Source organism: Notechis scutatus, chromosome 2 (assembly GCF_049901735.1).
Source record: "Notechis scutatus isolate UNSWTSFEM ecotype Mainland chromosome 2, rNotScu1.2, whole genome shotgun sequence".
NCBI classification, from domain to species: Eukaryota; Metazoa; Chordata; class Lepidosauria; order Squamata; family Elapidae; genus Notechis; species Notechis scutatus.
The window spans coordinates 231947876-231967313 of NC_142010.1; the positions used below are offsets into that span (position 1 = coordinate 231947876).

General features: G+C 37.1%; 1 protein-coding gene across 2 annotated transcripts in view; it reads right to left on the bottom strand.

The window, feature by feature from the left end:
* The window catches only part of ATG10 (autophagy related 10), a 145638-nt gene that overhangs the window by 110332 nt on the left and 15868 nt on the right, over positions 1 to 19438 (bottom strand). The window lies entirely within an intron of this gene.

Below are 19438 nucleotides of genomic sequence, written 5' to 3' on the forward strand. Positions count from 1 at the left end.
TTCCTATGGACAGTAAAAAGATGAGTCTGATTTCCTCTTAAATTAATGAAAAAGAAGCTTGATTCTGACTTCCTCTTAAGCAAGAATGAAGCTGAATGAAATTTTGTCAAACCAGAATGCAACAAAGGTTTTAAACCCTGAATCCTCTCTCTCTCTCTCTGAGCAAGAAAGTTATAAAGCCCGTTTGAATTATTGGGAGGAGCCAGAAATCCCCCCATTTGCAACGACTTGAGTGAAAGCATTAGAATTGAAAAAGACTCTATGATACTTGCTGCTGTCTTGGAACAAAGAGGGAGAAGGAAAACGAAGTTTGAGTGCCAAAAAATTCCTTCACCAGAGGGAGTTGGTTTTATTGCAGGATGTCTCCATGGAGAAATGAGCGATAAATACCTTTGGTCACTCTACATCTGTAAAGAGGTGACTACTCTTCAAAGCATGAGTGCCTGCAATCAAATTTATCTGTTGCAGTATCATCTAGTGGCCAATCACTGTACTGCACCAGCATCTTCCAGATCTTGCAATGCACTCTAGCGGCCAACCTGTGTACTGCACCAGCGTCTTCCAGAACTTGCAACTCACACCCTAGTGGCCAACCAGTGTACTGCACCAGCCTCTTCCAGAGCTTGCAACACACTTTAGTGGCCAACAAGTGAATTTCAACTGAGTTTCCTAAATTCAGCTACCCACTTGCAGTGCACCCTAGTGGAAAAAAGGGGAATTGCATAGAAAACTGCTAAATTTTCCAAAATTCACCTTTTGCCAATCTAAAGCATGGCAGCGTCTTCAGCCATGACAGATGTCTCTGATGTGCCAGAGGACTTGAACCCCCCACCCACTCTTGATGTAAACGTGGAGCTTGGTTCTCAAAACCCAGAATCAGATGTCCAAAATTCTGAAGAGGCAGGGGTACCTCAGAAAGCCTATGACCTCAGACAGCAAAGAAAGCCTACCGAGGCCATGGAGTCACATTTGAGGGAGGATTGGGACAGACAGTACCGACGCTATGCACACTCATGGTTGGAGCTGCTGAAGATCTGCGATACTCCCAAATGCAAGTTGTCCCTCGAGAGCATCCATTCATTGGAGAAGGAAATAGATGAACTTCTCGCACAGTGGAGAGACAGCAAAAGTAACCTCAAATCCATCCAGTCTAGGATGGGTGACTCAAAGCTCCAAGAGCTCATACAATGCTTCAAGGAGTTAAACAAGGAATGCAAGGACTATGTTCACAGAGGCAAAGACTCTCTCCAGGCAGCACTCCATGACACGCTACAGCTGGAAGAAATGTCAAGGGAGAGGGCCACATCTGACATAGCCCCTCGATCATGCGTGGCTTCCTCCCACTATTCTAAGAAAGCCTCCTCCCTCCATCCTAAGCCAACTAGATTTCGAGCAGATTCCAGCATCTCACAGCAATTCTCTGCTGCTAGCTCTTTCCATCCTTCCAGAGTATCCTCCTGTCGCAGCGAGGATGTCACATCTAAGGCCACATCTAAGGCCTCACGAGCAGCGAGTTACACCAAACGAGCTGCTGAAGGTCAAATCGAAGCTGCAGTAGCAAAGGCAGATCTACATGCAACAGAGGAGGTGACATGGCAGAAGGAGGCAGTAGCAGCTCAAGCAGAAGAAACGGCCAAAGCTCAGGCCAGCCAACAGGTAGAATTGGCCAAAGCTCAGGCCAAATTGGAGTTGCTCGAACGACAACAGGAGGCGGTTGCAAAGACAGCACGGGCCGCAACATTGCAGAAGGTGGCCAACGATGCTTTCCTTCAATCTTGGTGAGTTGGAGAGAGAGAGCCCAGATAAATGTGTCAAGGCCTATGTGGATGAGCAGTACTCACTACGGCACGAACAAGTGGAACCAGTGAAGTTAGTTAGCAGTCTCCCAAAACCAAGGGATCAAAGGGGACAATCTCAACCACAGGATCTAAACGCCAGTCATAAAACTGATGTTGTAAGACCTAAAACTCGAGATTCCATTCCCGAAAACAGAAAACCTACCCCAATGTCTCAAGAACTGCAGGGCAAGCAAATTAACCCATCAGTAAACAAAGATTTCTCAGCAGGCAGGTTTACATCAAGCAGCAACTCCCCAGCTCAACCCAAAGGCAATGGAGTTCGTGCCACAACCTCAACACAATTCAAGCTCAGAGGTACAACAAGATAACCGCGGTCGGCCTGCCCAGCAGTATGAAGCACAACCATCGTATACAGAATGGCACGACAACCTCCTCAGGAAGTACAGGGAATAAGACTATGAGCCATCGCTGAGACACAACCCAGACCAAGTCTACGAGAATCCAAAGGGATACCTCACCATTCCAATGCACCTTACCTACAACCCTCATGAAACCTCAGCCGATGATCCAGCATTCTGGAGAGAGTTGGCACTGAAGAGAGGAAAGCTAGATTTGGCCGCTAATGGTGTATACAAATTATCTGACAAGCCAAGCAAAGGATATCTACTATGGAAGAGTATCTTCATGTGCATCACTCAGGGCGCACGCCTGCAGCCTGATGAAGTACTCGTACATTTGATAGCATGGCTGGGGCCATGGTGTGCAGAAGCAGTGAAGGACATTTATGGAGCCCACATAAGAGACCCAGACACTGCCCTTCGGTTAACGTGGAAGAGACTTGACAAGAAGTACGGCACTCCCATAGAGGTGGAATCCTTACTCTTGGATCACCTCAACAGCTTCCCTAAAATCAGTCTCAATGAACCTAGCCAGCTTAGGGAATTCTCTAACATACTTATACAGCTAAGAGCAGCACAAAAGGATCCCGACTTGCCGGGACTCGCTTGTCTTAACCAGTTCAAAATGCAAAGCAAAATCATTCAAAAACTACCACAACTGTTTATTGAACAATGGATCCAGTTGACTGAGGCCTTTAGGGGCAATGGTCAAAACAAAGAACCTCCCTTTGCCCTTCTCGAAGAATTCATGGCCCACCAGGCACAGACATGCAATGACCCCTGGACCCGCAGACTCAGAGCTGATAGTCCCCCAACTGACAAAGGAGCCAGCAGGAACTCTGCACCATCCATGGGTCTGGCACAAACTGCAAAGGGAAATCCCCTCGTGTCTGTTCATAAAACAGGGGTCGCGACCCCACCCAATGTGGACTTCCGAGTACAAAGAAAGACCAGATTTGTCCACTCCACAAATCCCCGCACTCGCTGAACTGATGCAAGGCATTTGGAAAGAAACCCCTATACCAAAGGAAATCTTTGATTAGGGAATACAAGCTCTGCTACAAGTGTTGCGAGTCTATGGAACACATGGCCAAAGACTGCACAGCTAAGGGGTGATGTTACTTATGCAACAGCCATGAGCACCCAGCCACTCTGCATCCAGACTCTGAGCCACCACAGCAGACAACTCCTATCCCTCCCCGACCAAGGAGTCTCAGCGTGTCACAGATACACACTCGGAGGCGGATAAGCACCGCACCACAATGCACAGCGGGGAGGAAAGCTACTGCTGAATTTGAAGAATGAACCTCAAGCTTTGCATGCTTTGTATCTACCTCATTGCATTGTTTGATGCTATGTTACTTTTTACTGTTTACCTTAGTTGTTTACTTTAGTTGGTAGTTTGTAGTGGAATTTATAATTCCAGGCGGGGAGTGTGCTGATTAGCCAGTATATAGTTAATTGGGAGCTGTCCCCTTAAGGGAATGCTTCATGGGAAATGTAGTTAATGCCTCATGGGAAATGTAGTTCATGTTATGTGGTCACATCTGTAATCCCGATTGGTCATTAAACTGACCTCTAGTTGGGTTGGGGAAAGCCTTTGTTCACTCTTGCCTGGACCCAGCTTCATGTTGGGCCTTACTTTGTTGTATCATTATGGGATGAAGATAACCATATTTTCACACTATGAAGATGATTATGCAAAGATTGGACATTAGATGAATCTCAACATAACTATGAGTTATACCTTGAGGATGCCTATTACAATCCAATAAAGAAACTTTGTGTGGAAGCCTTTGTAGAGTTTAAATGCTTATCTTAGGCATTTTTTGGAAAATAAATTTTTACTAAGACAAGACATAAGACAAGACAGCTATTTTCCCCATTTTCCTTATATTTCTTTCAACCATAAAAAAAGGTCTCTTGCTTCTCTTCCTAGATATAAATTAATTGAGTATATGGCTTTGAGCAAACACCAACAGATTCATGAACTTAAAATATTCATCTTTGTTGTTATTTTCTTATTTGGCTGCTATGGAAAGTTTTCACTGGGATGCTCCTCAAATTTCACAATTTTATTTTTAGATTTCAAAATTCCAAATACCTGGTATTGCTTTTAAATATGCTGCCTTTCCAATCCCAGCTGTGCTCTTGTAACAGTGCATAAAGGCCAGCCCAGCAGATGTTTAAGGAAACCACGTGACTAATCATGCCTATACATATACTGTAAATTCTTCATGAAGAGTTATAAGTCCCACGGTTCCTCTGGGGTATTAGGAAAGCATTTTAATGTACAAAGAAAGCTGATTATAATATACTGTTTTTTAATCAGTGAACATAAATTGCCAAAGGGTAAAACAAGAAATTGAAGACAAAACTTCTGAAATGAAAATCCAACATGCTGCTCAGTATAGCACATGACTCCTAAGTGAAATTTACAAAGAGCCGATATTGTTGCAGTTCCAATTTCTTTCATTATCTTCTGTACACCGCTTTTTTTTCTGCTGTGCAGTCAGTGACATAGAAAAAGGGCTAACAGGCTAAAGAAACAGAAGTAATATTATTAGCATGCAGTAGACTTTTATTTTAAAGTCCACTTTCAGGCAGAAGTTAGCATGCAGAAGTTCATTTAGGGTTAGGGTTAGTTCATTTGCAAAACCAGTTTAAGGGTTAACAGGTGAAAAAAGATCATTAAGATTTAGTAAGATCACTTACTAAAGGATAGTTATGGCATTGTATGAAAGATATTTGATCCATAAATTTATTTTGTACCTATTTATTTTGTAACTAGTTATTTTGTATTTATGATATAATCCTATGAAAATGAATATTGATTTTCACATTTTAATTTTATTATTATAATGCTGTTTCCCTAGTCACTTGGATCAGGTGGTTGAGGGAGCTTTGCTGGTGACATGGTCTTTCTGACATTTTAATTTGGACACGAATTACATGCGGATGCTGACGTTATTGTTTTAATTCTTACATGTTACCCAGAGAGAATGAATTATTTAAATAAATGAATAAACAGGAGAACAAGTGGGAGTTCATCAGGAGGTAATTCTGTAACAATTTTACCTTGCTCAGATTAATGGATAAGAATGGTCTCTGGAATTTATATAGATCTTTATTGATTTAAAGTTCTGGGGAGCCTACAAACAAACCACACAAAAAATTTAGGAAGCTCAAAAATTAATATTATTATTAGGAAAAGGCCAAGAGAGAGCATCATGGTACAGACAATGGAACCACCTCATCAGGCCATCATTCCTTTGAGATTCCATGCCTGTTTTTAAAGGACTTACAGAAGGTCAGCAGAGATGGGGTCAATTGCATTTCATGGGAGTTACTGTTTTACCAGGTGGGTGCCATGGCAGAAAAGACCATTCTGACAGGTGTAATTCCTTAGCAGATGGGAGCTAGAACATTTGCTGATTCAATAAGAATTAATCTGGTTGTATGTGTTTGTTAGTCTTCAACACTTTGAAGTCATTCCATTAGACAATTTATAAAGGGAAGAAAATTGGGGAACAGTAGAACCTATTCTTATAAACTGCTATCTTGGCTACACAGTAGATTTAACCTAATTCATAGACTTTTCCATACTTAAGAAGCACACAATATGTGTGACATTTTGTTTTGATTTGAAACAAAGTATTCAGTGATCCCAAATCATTGTAGTTTGTCTACCATAATTTATGGTTTAGAGTGAAGCATAAACCAAGCCAGAAATGGTTTCATCAATAAGCCATAGTTAAATAAAGTATGATTTTGCCCATGTATTTTCTACCCACAGAAAACTGCTGTCAATATACTATAACCAATAGTTATTCTAAGCTTAGGCTATTTGAAACTATCGTATCGATTTTATTGTGTGCATTTAAAAATAAATCTAATTTTGTATTTCAAATCTCATAATGCATCACTATCAAAACTTTAGATATATCAACATATTTTTTAATTCTGTTCTCCTGAATTCACAAGAATATTCACTGTGAAGGAAACTAAGAAACAGGTACTTTTACATGAAAGAATAAAGAAAAATCATAACTCATTAAAAGTTAAAACAGAATAATTAAAATAGGTATTTCATAAAAACATCAGGTGAAGGAGACTATTCAAGTCCTGGGTTACTTATAAAGGTTTTTCACTTTTTTCTTACCTGCTAAGTAATATGCAAAAAATTATATACTCCAAGATTATTGTATACAAATACAACTCAGAACCAAATATTATGCACTCCTATTGCTAGATAATAACTAATTAACCCTGCACTGATTTAAAAAAAACCAATTTAATATACTTTTTAATCAACTATTTCACATGGCATTTCATAAAATTAATCAGTAAATAAAATTCTGATTTGTTTTATTGGCTTGAATTGTATTTTATTTCATTTAAATTTAAAGGCTGAATATTCCTTAGAAACATTTTTAAAGAATTCATTTTACATATTAAAGCTAACTTTATATCTGCTCATAAAAATTACTGCTGATGTCACAATATTCAATAGGAAATATATTACATTCTCTTATTCATCAACACAAGTTGCTATATTAAAACAATACACAATAGACTTTTGTGCTACCAGCACATATATAATGGAGAGGCTCAAAAGTCAGAAACTTAAAAAAAGATAAGAATAATGATCCTATTATTTTTATTAAGGTTTAAATAAATGTATGAAACACTGACTAAAGCTAATGACAAACTAGTCATAACTTTATTGTTCACTTTTCACACAACAAGCATTTTACATGCTACAAGAAAACACACTGAACAGTTACTTTGCTGCTGCTACATTTCTCTGTTAACATATTTAATGCAGATAGCCCGTTAAATATGTTAATAGAGAAACAAACCCAAAAGATCAGAACTCATTTCGTGTTAACAGAAAATTAATGAACTTTCAAAATACAGAAATTGTGGAAATTCCCTTCATTTACAATCTGAATAATGCTTGTTCTGTACACAAAATAGAATGTTTAGATTGATCAAGAAAAGTGTATTGTATCACCATTTATGCATTTCAAATTGAGAAAAAAATATGAATTAGAGATAATTTGAATATGTTCTCTATTGGCATTATTTAATAAACAGTAACTAACAACTTGACAGGCTGAAACAACAATTTAGAAAAAGATCTTAATTTCAGGGTAAACATGATTAACTATCATGTGATTCATTTTTCCATTTCTATGTAAACTTCTATGTAAATATGTTCAATTACATATTATATTACATTCTAAAGTAATGTGTTTTGTTCAAATTTATTCAAATTTATTGTACTTTAAAAACCTGAGAACTGTACAATCTAAACAAACAAACAACCCTGAAATTCAATATGTATCTTAATCCAAAAACTATTTGCTTATTTCAGTTTTTTTTTTTACATTAATGAGATGTCTTCTATTCTTGGCCTATCAGAAGCCAAAGAAAAGTTGAGAAATGTATATAATTGTAAAGCACATGCAGTATAAGTAAAACTTCTCTAATTCAATCCTGCCAACTACCAACGGACCTTAATATCTCCAAAGAACCATTTCTTTGGAAGGAGCATCGTATTTTTTTCATAGAAAAAACAGTATCTAGGGATCAAGGTGTAGAGGTGACTCTCTTGTTACCACTTTTTAAGTGAGTTTATAAAACTTGGTTCTGTTGGCATGCCAGCAGAAAGAGAATTATGGTCTGTTCCTACTTGAGTTAGAAAGAAAGAAAATGAAGATGCTTAGGGTGATTGTTCTGATGACTTCAATGCCCACGATACAGTTCACTTAGGATGCTTTCAGTATGTCTATAAGACATAATATATTATGAGCAATAAACCTAACTGAGTTTCTTAGAAAAACACATATTCTTATATCTTTCCTATCCCTTATTTTATTTATTAGATTTTTAAGGCTGCAAAAAGAATCTGGGAGGCTTAAAATATTTCAAATACATAATTTAAAACACAGTTAAAAACATAACCACCCAGACAAAAGAATAACATTAACATTCAAAAATCATCAGGGGTGAGAGCAGAGCCAAGTCTTACAAGACTTGGGAGAGTAGGAGCTGTACCTATTTCTGGATCTGCTGTTTCAAAGGACAGGGCCTGTAATATATACCTGTATTTTTCAGTGGATAAGATCCCCCCCCCCCAAAAAAAAGTGGGTGGAAATGTCTGTGCGTCTTATACAGAATATGTTGCTGAAGCCCTGCCCCTCTGCCGTCCCCCACCCCTAGGCCTCTGCCTCCCAGCAATTTGCCTCCTTGCAGCAAACAGCCTGGTCAGCTTCAGCACAGCCTGATTTAGCACAAGCAGCTGATTGTCAGTTGGATTGGCCTCCCCATGATCAGCTGTTTCAAGCTGCAGGGATCACCAGCACCTATTGCTGCCTCCACTCATTCTATTTACAGCTCCACATCCCGTTTTTGGTGTCCGTGTGACCCATTTTTGGTCCGTTCCAGGTGGCGGGGATCGGAATGGGCCAAAAATGGAATGCAGAGGCTGAAAATGGGGCACACAGAGGCAGCAGTAGGTGCTGGTGATCCCTGCAACCTGAAACAGCTGATTGTGGGGAGGCCGATTCAACTGACAATCAGATGCTCGTGCTAATTCAGACTGTGCTGAAGCTGACCAGGCTGTTTACTATTTGCTGAAAGGAGGCAAATTGCTGGGAGGCAGAGGCAGATTGTTTTTCTTGTTTTTCTCCCCCAAAAGCTAGGTGCGTCTTATACTTCAGAGCGTCTTGTACTTCGAAAAATATGGTACATTGCTTTATCTTTGCCCATTTCAACACTTTCACCTTAAATGGTTTCTGGAATATCCTTATATTCTCTTTTTTTCAACTAACTTGATAAATTGGCTATTGCAGGAAACATATCAAAGCCCAATGTTGAATGGCAGAAAGTGCAATGTATGTTTTCTACATACATTATATAACACTGAATCAACTCAGGTACAAACTATACATTCAAAAATATTAAATGCAATTGAAAGTATACTTTTTACAGATTATTCCTGTTATGGTTCCATACTTTGTAGTATTAGCAAAAGTAATAGTTGGGAGTTTATGATCTAGCTTTAAAATACAATACTTGGATTTGGTTTTTCTTTTCTCTGAAACCAGTTTCACATTCCTATTGAATGCTGGGTTTCATTAAACTTGTTTACATTTTTCCCAAGTAATGTTTATTAAGTTTTAACTTCAGATTTTTACTCCATAACAAATAGTGTAGTTCTGCAAATATTTACATTTTTGTTCAAGCTATTTGCTTCTACATAAAAATAAGAGGGTTTGATTTTTTTTGAACATGTTTGTTTGCTTGGGAAAATTATTAATAAACACACAACTTTTTTGTATGATTAATATGATGCCCCTTAATGAAAATGCATTCAAATAGATACACTAAATTTTCAAAAACTGTCTAACTTTAAAATTAAATGATTATGTCAGCATTAACAATTTGGCAGCTGATTTATCCAATAGAAAACTTTCCATCTTTAATCCAGAGTGAGTTTTTCCATCTGCTGTAGTGTCAAAAATAAAAGCAAATCACATAAAACATACACGTATATAGGGTCTATGGACACCAAATTAATACTTTGACATTTATATAAAAATATCTGAATACATTATATCGCAGGGACACAATTCAAAGAAATCAACCCACCCGTTTTAGATTTTCTCAATACAGAATTATTTTTATATTAGCTCCAATCTCCATCAGTGTAGTTAATCAATTAAAAACATTAAGAAAAGGTACAACACATTTAAGTTGAACTTGACTCTTGGTAAGCACATAGACATAAATAATCCTCATACCAATTAATTGCAGACCAAAATATTTAGTTAGAGTTGTATTCAACTATAATAAATCTACAGTGCAGATTTCACAAACTACAAGAATTGCAGAGAGGAAAGCAATTTTCTCTCATGCAGCAACAATACATTCCAATTACCATGCAAGCAATAATCCACATCCACATTACATTGGATATGGCCCATGAGAAGATAGATAAGCGACTGGTCAATTCCATATATTATGTATTCCTACAAAGTTTAGATAGCTTTTCTGAAAAATACTTCCAAAATACACCAAGTCAATATCTTTATTAAGCCAACTGAAGTGTTACTAAACTGTTATAAGCAATCAAGTTTCAACAACCCTTCATATGGGTTACAGAAAAATGGAGGGGAAAAAAGGTTAAGAAAAAGCAGCTGATGTTAGATGGCTCTATTATTAGGTGGACTTGTAAGGCGTTTCTGATGTGCAAATGTATACTGTCAGATGCAGAATAAGATGCAAAAACAATTTTATCTGATGTATGCTTTAGCTTGACCACATAATTTGGGTAATGTTACATTTAGTATAAATATACAAATTTATATTACAAAAGTCATGCTACAGAATTGATAAATATTGCTTGCTTTTACTAAAAATATTCTAAATGTGTAAATGTGTACAAAAATATAACTATTCTAGTAATTAATGTATAAAAATATTTACAATGATTATGAAGTTTTAAGCAGCAATTAAAGTTAAATATTTTAATAAATTAATATTAATTTAACTGACAGAAATATTTTAGTTATTAATGTCAAATAACTGTATGAAATATTTGTGAAATTTAATATTTGTGAAATTTAATTTAAATGTCTTATATTAATCCAATTACTAAATATGTTACCTCAGAGTGAAGTCTGGTAAATGTTGTGCAAGGTGATTTATTTTTCATAAGGCTGTTAAAAAAAATTGCATTGTTTTTTTAAAATCCAGTTCTACCCCTTGATTCAGTCTTCAATGAAATTCAAATCCCATGATAATTCCTATAGTAAAGATACAGGTTCTCTCAGCACAAATAACATGGATTCTTACTACTATTTGTATGAACTCAGTTGCAGGGCAGAAGTTGGAATCCCTAACATTTTTAGGTTAGTGAAGTGAATACATGTGGAATTTGCATACCATGCGATGGACACTCTTATCAAATGGATACTTTGGGTCAAAATTCAAGTATCATAAAATATAAACTGGCTTATTTAAAAGAAAAAGAGAGAGAAATTACTAGGAACTAAAGTAAAGAACATAAGTGAAGACAAGTTTCCAAATATGATTTTTTTAATCTACAGTATTATCCTTTAACAACCATTTTTTAAAAAAACAATGAGACTCATAGAAGGAATAATATAATAAACTGAATAAAAGGGATCACCTATGCAAATTGCTTAGAAAGAAAACTAGTGATGAACAGAAAAAATATACAGAGAAAATGGGAACTAAAACACTAACTCCAGCCACACAGATGCATTAGATGAAAAAATCCAGATGCATACACAGGGGAGGTGGAAAGAGGGAGTAAAGCAAATACACTACAGAAGAATCAGAAATAACAAACACCTCACATATCAAACAAAATCTACAGTAAATCAAAACAATCCAGTTAAAAGATATACACTCAAATGTCATCACTTTTTTTAAAAAAGCAAGTAAAGTGCTCATGCCAAAGAGGCTTTATAAGCATAATACCAACACAAGATAGCTATTGCCTTCCAGGAGGCTTCCTCTATTATGCCTTTTTCTAGGTGTGTGATTGATATGCTTTAAAGCAATCCGAACAGTCACCTACCATTTGATCTTGTGGTCTCCAGGCACGCTAGGAAATACAGATTATGGATAAACACTGCAACTTCACCACCAGTTTTTTAGATTTTTTTATTTTTTATTTGTTTAACTATGAAAACGGTAGCCAAAGGTTATGATAAAACCAGAAACTAAAACCAATATAATATAGCTGGTTGTAACATGACAAGTAACTTTAAAATAAAAATAGATTTTGTGGCATTACTTATAAAATGATAAAGGTGGATTAAATATCTATTTAAAAAGTAATAAATAAATAAATGTGTGCTATTACTTATGAGTAGATATTATGGTTTTCTCCTAGTTGCTTTGACTATGTAAACTCTAGACTTTTATGATCCATAAATCCTGCATTTATATAATTGGAGACACAAGTAAATAAAGCAATATACACTTAGTATAAAAACAACTAAATCTTTTCTAATGGTCAGTTTTATGCGGTCCCTACATTAAAGTCACTACGACCTTTTTGAGTTTCTATTAATTCAAAATATTGCTGGGTTTTTTTTACTATTATTTTATGGCAATTATACAAATAGTCCTTGACTTACAATTTCTCTCATAAGTTGTTGCAGTGATTGCACCACATGATTGGAATCAATTTGAAAATAGACCCAACTTAATGCCTATAGAACTACATCTTTAAATTTGCCAATGAAATTGTTTCTTTTAAAATGTTAAAAGTCAGGTGTCAACTACAAAGATACTCCTTTGGTCTTTTTAGTTGCCAGAAAAAGGGAATAGGGGAAAACAAGGCATTCTTGAAATGCCTAGATAATCAACTCGGCAGCCCAAAGTTGTCGGAGCATAAGAAGGTTATTGGAGAGCATGATGGATGACTCTTGGAGATTGATGTGTCCTGTTGGAGAAGTCACATCCAGGGGGTGGGGGAAAGACCAGGGTCAAGGGGGAAATGTATGATGTGATTTAGTATCGGCTGCACCCAGCCACGTGCCAGCATGGCAATTTCTAATAAACCAATTTACTGTTTCTGAGATGCGGCTAGAGACTTTTGCTTTGAATGAGGGTGGATTTGTTGGAGCCCTGACATCAGGTATTACTGAAATTCCTCTATTATCCTGACATAATCACTCAAATACTGGTTATATCTACAAATATTATCCAAGGTTATCAGTTACTCCATTGACACTCTGGATTGAGCTATGGTTTATTTATTTAGACTACTTAATAAACTGCATTGGGCTAGTTATTGCAGTTAAACTCCAATTTTTTCACAAAATGTGTTTTTTTAACTAATATATTAGTTAAATCTCATTTAGTTAATAAAACAGTATTTAACTTCTGCCTTGCAGGTACCTTCAGGTGTCACTTAATATTTACTACTTATATTTTCTAAAATGTATATATTTTATAAGATTACACATAAACAATTGCTCTTTGAAGCAAAGAGCTGATTCATATATTACATTAAGCCATGATTTAACTAGAGTTTCTTAAACAAACCATAATTACTGTTTAAAACATGGTACTCTATCAATCAGGATTTATAACTCATAATGGCTGGTTTAAGCCAGTTGAATCTCCACTAAACATATCACACTATAGCTGAATACAACTAGTGAATCCAACCAATACATGGTTGCTATCTATTGGGGAGGAGAAGCTCTACTAAAATGATTTAACTCTCTACAAAAATTTAAAATGATTGCAAGTTTGCCACCAAAAATGAAAGTATTAGGAACAGAAAAATATTAAAGGTGAAGATCAAGCATCCTTTGCGGCTTCTGTGCTTTTTTGATCCTGTCAAAAATTAACTTAAATCCCATTTATGCAATTCATAAAAGCACCAGAAGGCTTTACTGGGGCTCAATGTCATATTTTAAAGGATCTGTATTCATGTATTAGATGCCACTCAGAGTGCCTTCAGGCCTCAATTATCCGGTTATGTAAATATAAATAGCACGATTAATAAAGTTCTCCATCTCGTCAACTATTATTAACTAAGGAAGGTGGAAAAACCATACAGTTGGGGTCCAGATGCTTCCATATGCCTTTAGGATGAATATTTTAAAACACAATACCCAAATAATAATTGTTATATAAATAAACACAAAGGACGAAAACTGAAGCTAATTAGAATAAACTCAGTATGCAGAGCAAAAAATATTCCAGTCAATCTTGTTGCATTTTACTTCCTTTATGGCAAATAGCAGTTTCAGAAGATATTGGATTGGGCAATAATACGGGAACAGAAGGTGCAAAAAAAATCAGCTTCCCTATTTTAAAGGATTAATTTAACTGCTTTATTCTGCTTAAAATTGAAAAAAAAATCAAAATTATCTTACATTTCCTGACACATACAATTAATAAGTATCGAGAAAATTCATTTTGCCTATATTATTCTTTAAAATGTTTCCTTGTATATTGTTCTAAAAAGTATTGTACTTTCACTTAGCAGCAACAGATCTTTTTTTCCTTCAGTACATTCTGAAATAAAAATTTGTGAAATCATAATTTATTTTTCTCTTTGTTATAAGCCATACATAAATTTAATTTCTCTAATAGGTATTTTTCAGCAGCCTTTGTGATGCTTCAATGGTCTTCAATTTTCCAACTTTTCTCTTCAGCCAGTGCCTAATTAAGACTGACCTTAAGTTTTGACATTCTTGGGAGCTAGTAGCAGACTAAATATATTCTATGTGAATAGCCTCGAATTACAAACGTGACATCATGACCGTAACTCAGGATAAGTGTAAAAGGGCTGGGTCATAGATAGATAGATAGAATACTTTATTGGCCAAGTGTGATTGGACACACAAGGAATTTGTCTTGGTGTAAATACTCTCAGTGTACATAAAAGAAAAGATACATTCGTCAAGAGTCAAGAATCATAAGGTACAACACTTAATGATAGTCATAGAGTACAATAAGCAATCAAATCATACTAGGAAACAGTCAATATAAATCGTATGGATACAAACGACAAAGTTACAATCATACAGTCACAAGTGGGAGGGATGGGCAATTAGGAGTGATGAGAAGATTAACAGTAATAGTAGTGCAGACTTTGTAATAGTTGAACAGTGTTGAGGCAATTATTTGTTTAGCAGAGTGATGGCTTTCAGGAAAAAACTGTTCTTGTGTCTAGTTGTTCTGGTGTACAGTGCTCTATAGCATCGTTTTGAGGGAAGGAGTTGAAACAGCTTATGTCTGGGATGTGAGGGATCGATAAATATTTTCACAGCCCTCTTTTTGACTCGTGCAGTATACAGGTCCTCGATTGAAGGCAGGTGGGTAGTAATTGTTTTTTTCTGCAGTCCTAATTATCCTCTGAAGTCTGTGTCTGTCCTGTTGGGTTGCAAAACCAAACCAGACAGTTATAGAGGTGCAGATGATAGTCTCAATAATTCCTCTGTAGAACTGTATCAGCAGCTCCTTGGGCAGTTTGAGCTTTCTGAGTTGTTGTGCTTTTTTGATGACATTTTTGATGCTAGGTGTCCATTTTAGGTCATGTGATATAGTAGAACCTAGAAATCTGAAGGTCTCTACTGTTGATATTGTGTTGTCTAGTATTGTAAGAGGTGGTAGTATGCGAGGGTTTCTTCTAAAGTCTACCACCATTTCTACGGTTTTGAGTGTGTTCAGTTCCAGATTGTTCCGGTTACACAACGAGGCAAGTTATATAACCTCCTGTCTGTATGCAGATTCGTCGTTGTCTCGAATGAGAGCAATAACTGTTGTGTCATCAGCAAACTTCAGTATTTTAACAGATGGATCGTTTGAGATGCAGTCATTGGTATATAGGGAGAAGAGAAGTGGAGAAAGCACACAGCCTTGGGGGGGGCCTGTGCTGATTGTACAGATGTGATTCTGCCTAGCTTCACCTGCTGCTTCCTGTCTGTTAGGAAGCTAGGCAGAATGTGACCAATCCAATTTTACAATCTTTTTTGCGGTGATGGGTAAAGTGAATCATTGCAGTCATTAAGCAAACATTGCAGTAATTAAACAATCCAATGGTTTGCTATGATTATATTGAAGTAAACACTAGTGTTCAGCAAAACCTTCATAAAACATGGTCACATGACCAATGGGTTTGGCAAATGGCTCTATATGCAACGCAGAACTTCCTAGTAGGTCTATCAGAACTTCAAACAATCGCTAAGTAAGCAACCAGTTGTAAATCGAGGACTAGAAATCAAAAAATTATGACTTCTAGGCCCCTGTCTTAGGTGTGAAAGTCAGCTGGATGATTTCAGAGCACATCCTTCTCTCTTAACCCAACCTCACAGGATTTTTGTTGTGGTAAAAAAAAAAAAGGTAAGAGTATTACAAAAAGATGGGATAAAATTAGATAAAATCTAATTTTTCTAGCAATGGTGGGATAAAATTAGGTAACAATATAATAATAATAATAAAAGAATAAAACTGTGCCTCCCAAGATTTTGTTAGTATATTTTTTCTTTCCTAATATATTTCCCTTTTCCAAATTTCTACAGCTTTTTAACCTAAAGAGCCATAGGTTAGAAAACGTTCTGTAGAAAGCACATCCACAAGATAGTCCTTTCCGCAGTTCCAAGGTTTCCACACCCATTTACATTACTCAGGTGACCCTGAGGACACAGACAAACCTCCAAATGGCCTTAATGACTCTCCAAAAGAATGCAAATGACTAGCTGTCTGCAAGGAATATAAATCCTTCCATTCTCCACCAGCCAGTCAGAGCTGAAGAACTTTTGGATAAGAAGTGAAACGTCGCCAAAGAAAAACAAAGTCCAATTGCCTCTTGAAAATATACCTTTGGGACAATCATGACCTGGATGACTGAGAATCTCCATAGACATACAGCTTTTTAATTACTCAAGTAGGAACAACACTACAGGGAGTCCTCAACTAACAATCATTTGTTCAGTCACTGTTCAAAGTTGCAATGGCATTGAACAAACAGCAGTGAGAGCAGGAAGACAGCAAAAATCAGTTCGGATGGTAGAAAGCAAGACACTGGGGTCCCAGCTTGCAGGATGGATAAAGGGAATGCAGCTGTGACTGGGGCAGATGCAGTTCCAGGCAGCTGCCACTTTGCAAGGCAGGATAGAAGGCAGCCAAAGGGCCGAGATGGTGGGAAAATAGATGGATGGAAGGAAATGGAAGCAATCCCTTACCTTATTGAGGCTCAGGAAGCCCAGAACAGCTTGTGTTGGGGTAGACATGTATTTAATCATGCATAATTAACAATGGAAATTGGGATTGTTATCACTAAGCGATGTGATCACATGATGTCTCAGATTGTAAGCACATTACCTAGTGACGAAAATTTCAGTCCTAATTATGACTGTATGTGTAACCTCTAATTATAATAAACACAAGAAAATCATCTTATTTATTGCAATTAGTCTTAAATATGATTTTAGTTAGCTATTCTCTTTTATTTCACCTTTAAACTGGTTCAGATACGAAATAGCACTTTTTATAAATGACACTGCATCAATTGCTTCTGGCTTATGCTAACATTTGAACATATCTATTCAAATAAAGGCATTATAACAGCAAACCTTGATTCACAGCAAAACTCAAGCAGCTACATCATGTCAAAAAGAAAGCATACAGGAAAGGAGATAGAATGCTGTACAATCAGACCAGGAATGTATTAACAAGAGAGATCAGAGCAGCAAAAAGAAGCTGCTCTGAAAAGCTGAAGAATCAGCTCTCAACAAATATGTGAAAAACATTTCCAAACTTAAAAATATCACTGGCTACAGCAAACCTCTTCCCCATGCTTTAAGGAATCGACAACTGGTAGATTACCTGAATCTGTTTTACTGTAGGTTTGAGATGAAAACACTGTCAACTATTGCCATCCTCTCCATCTCAAATACAACAGCCAAGTCTCCTACAACTTATTCCATCTTTCTGGGACCCCCATCACTGGTGAACACAGAAAAAGATGTCCAAGGTCTATTCACCGACAAAAGCCTGAAAAAGCACCAGACTCAGACAAGTTAATTCCTTCTTGATTGAAAGTTTGCGCTGACCAATTGCCCCCATCTTCACCTGCATTTTTAATAAATCACTAGATACGTGTTATATTCCTTCTTGCTTCAAACACTCTACTATCATCCCAGTGACTAAGAAACCCTCCATCAAGGAGTTGAACGACTACAGATCAGTTGCTATGACATCTGTAATTATGAAAACCTTTGAAAGGCTAGTGCTGGCCTACCTGAAAACCAATGTGGATCCACTATTAGACGCCTTGCAATTTGCCTACGAACCAAATAGATTGGGAGATGATGCTGTTAATATCGCACTGCACTACATCTTACAACATCTTGAATCGCCAAGGACCTATGTCCTTTTTGTAGATTTCAGCTCGGCATTTAATACCATCATTTCAGCTATCCTTCTCACTAAAGTTACTAGCTAGCTGTGCCTGACACACTTGTATAAGTGGATCATAACAGATAGGAAGCAGCAGGTGAACATAGGCAAAATCACACCAGATATGTACAATTAGCACAGGTGACTCCCAGGGCTGTATGCTCTGTACATTACTCTTCTATATATATATATATATATACCAACAACTACATCTCAAAGAATCCCTTTGTTAAAGTACTGAAGTTTGCATATGATACAACAGTGATTGGTCTCATTCGAGACAACTATGAATATAGAAGGGAAGTTGAACAAGTGGCCCTGTGGTGCAGCCACACAATCTTGAACTGAATACACTCAAAACAATAGAGATGACTAGATTTTAGGAGAAGCCATCCTATTCTACCACCTTTTATAATAATAGCCAGCACAGTATCAGCAGTAGAAACCTTCAAGTTTCTAGGTTCTATAATATCTCAGGACTTTAAAAAGGACATGTAATATCAAAAAGCACAACAAAGAATATTCTTTCTGTGCCGACTCCGAAAGCTCAGACTGCCCAAGACTGATACAGTTCTCCAAAGGAATTATTGAGTCATTTGCACCTTTAAGTGTCTGCTTTGGCACAGCAACCAAACAAGATAGACACAGACTTCAACAGATAGTTAGAACTGCAGAAAAAATAATTGCCACCACCCTGTCTTCCACAGAGGACCTGTACACTGTAAGAGACAGAAAGAGGTGAAAATATCTATAGACCCCCTCACATCCTGGACATAAACTGTTTTAACTTCTTCCCTCAAGACAATACTATAGGGCAAGGGTGTCAAACTCAAGGTCCATGGGGTGCTTAAAACTGGCCTGTGGTTATGGCCTAGAAATATCAAAGGACCAGCCCACGGTGCTTCTGCTGGCCAAAAATGGGCTGCGCAGAATCCCTGCGAGGTCTCCGGGAGGCCTGTTTTCGACCGGGAGATTGCTGCAGGAGGCAGTGGAGGTAAAAAAAATGAGGAGTGGGGCCCCATTTTGGATGCAGGAGGCATCCGTCCCATTACCCCCCCCCCAGTCCCCAACCACCCTGCCAGCCCACAGAAGAGAACTACAATGCTGATCCGGCCCTCAAAGAAATCCAGTTTGACACCCCTGCTATAGGGCATTGCATGCCAAAACAATCAGACCCAAAGACAGGTTTCCCCCATGCTAATACTCTGCTAAACAATTAATTCCCACAACGCTCTCTATGTCCTAGGATGTGCTACTACTACCTAGTAGGGATGT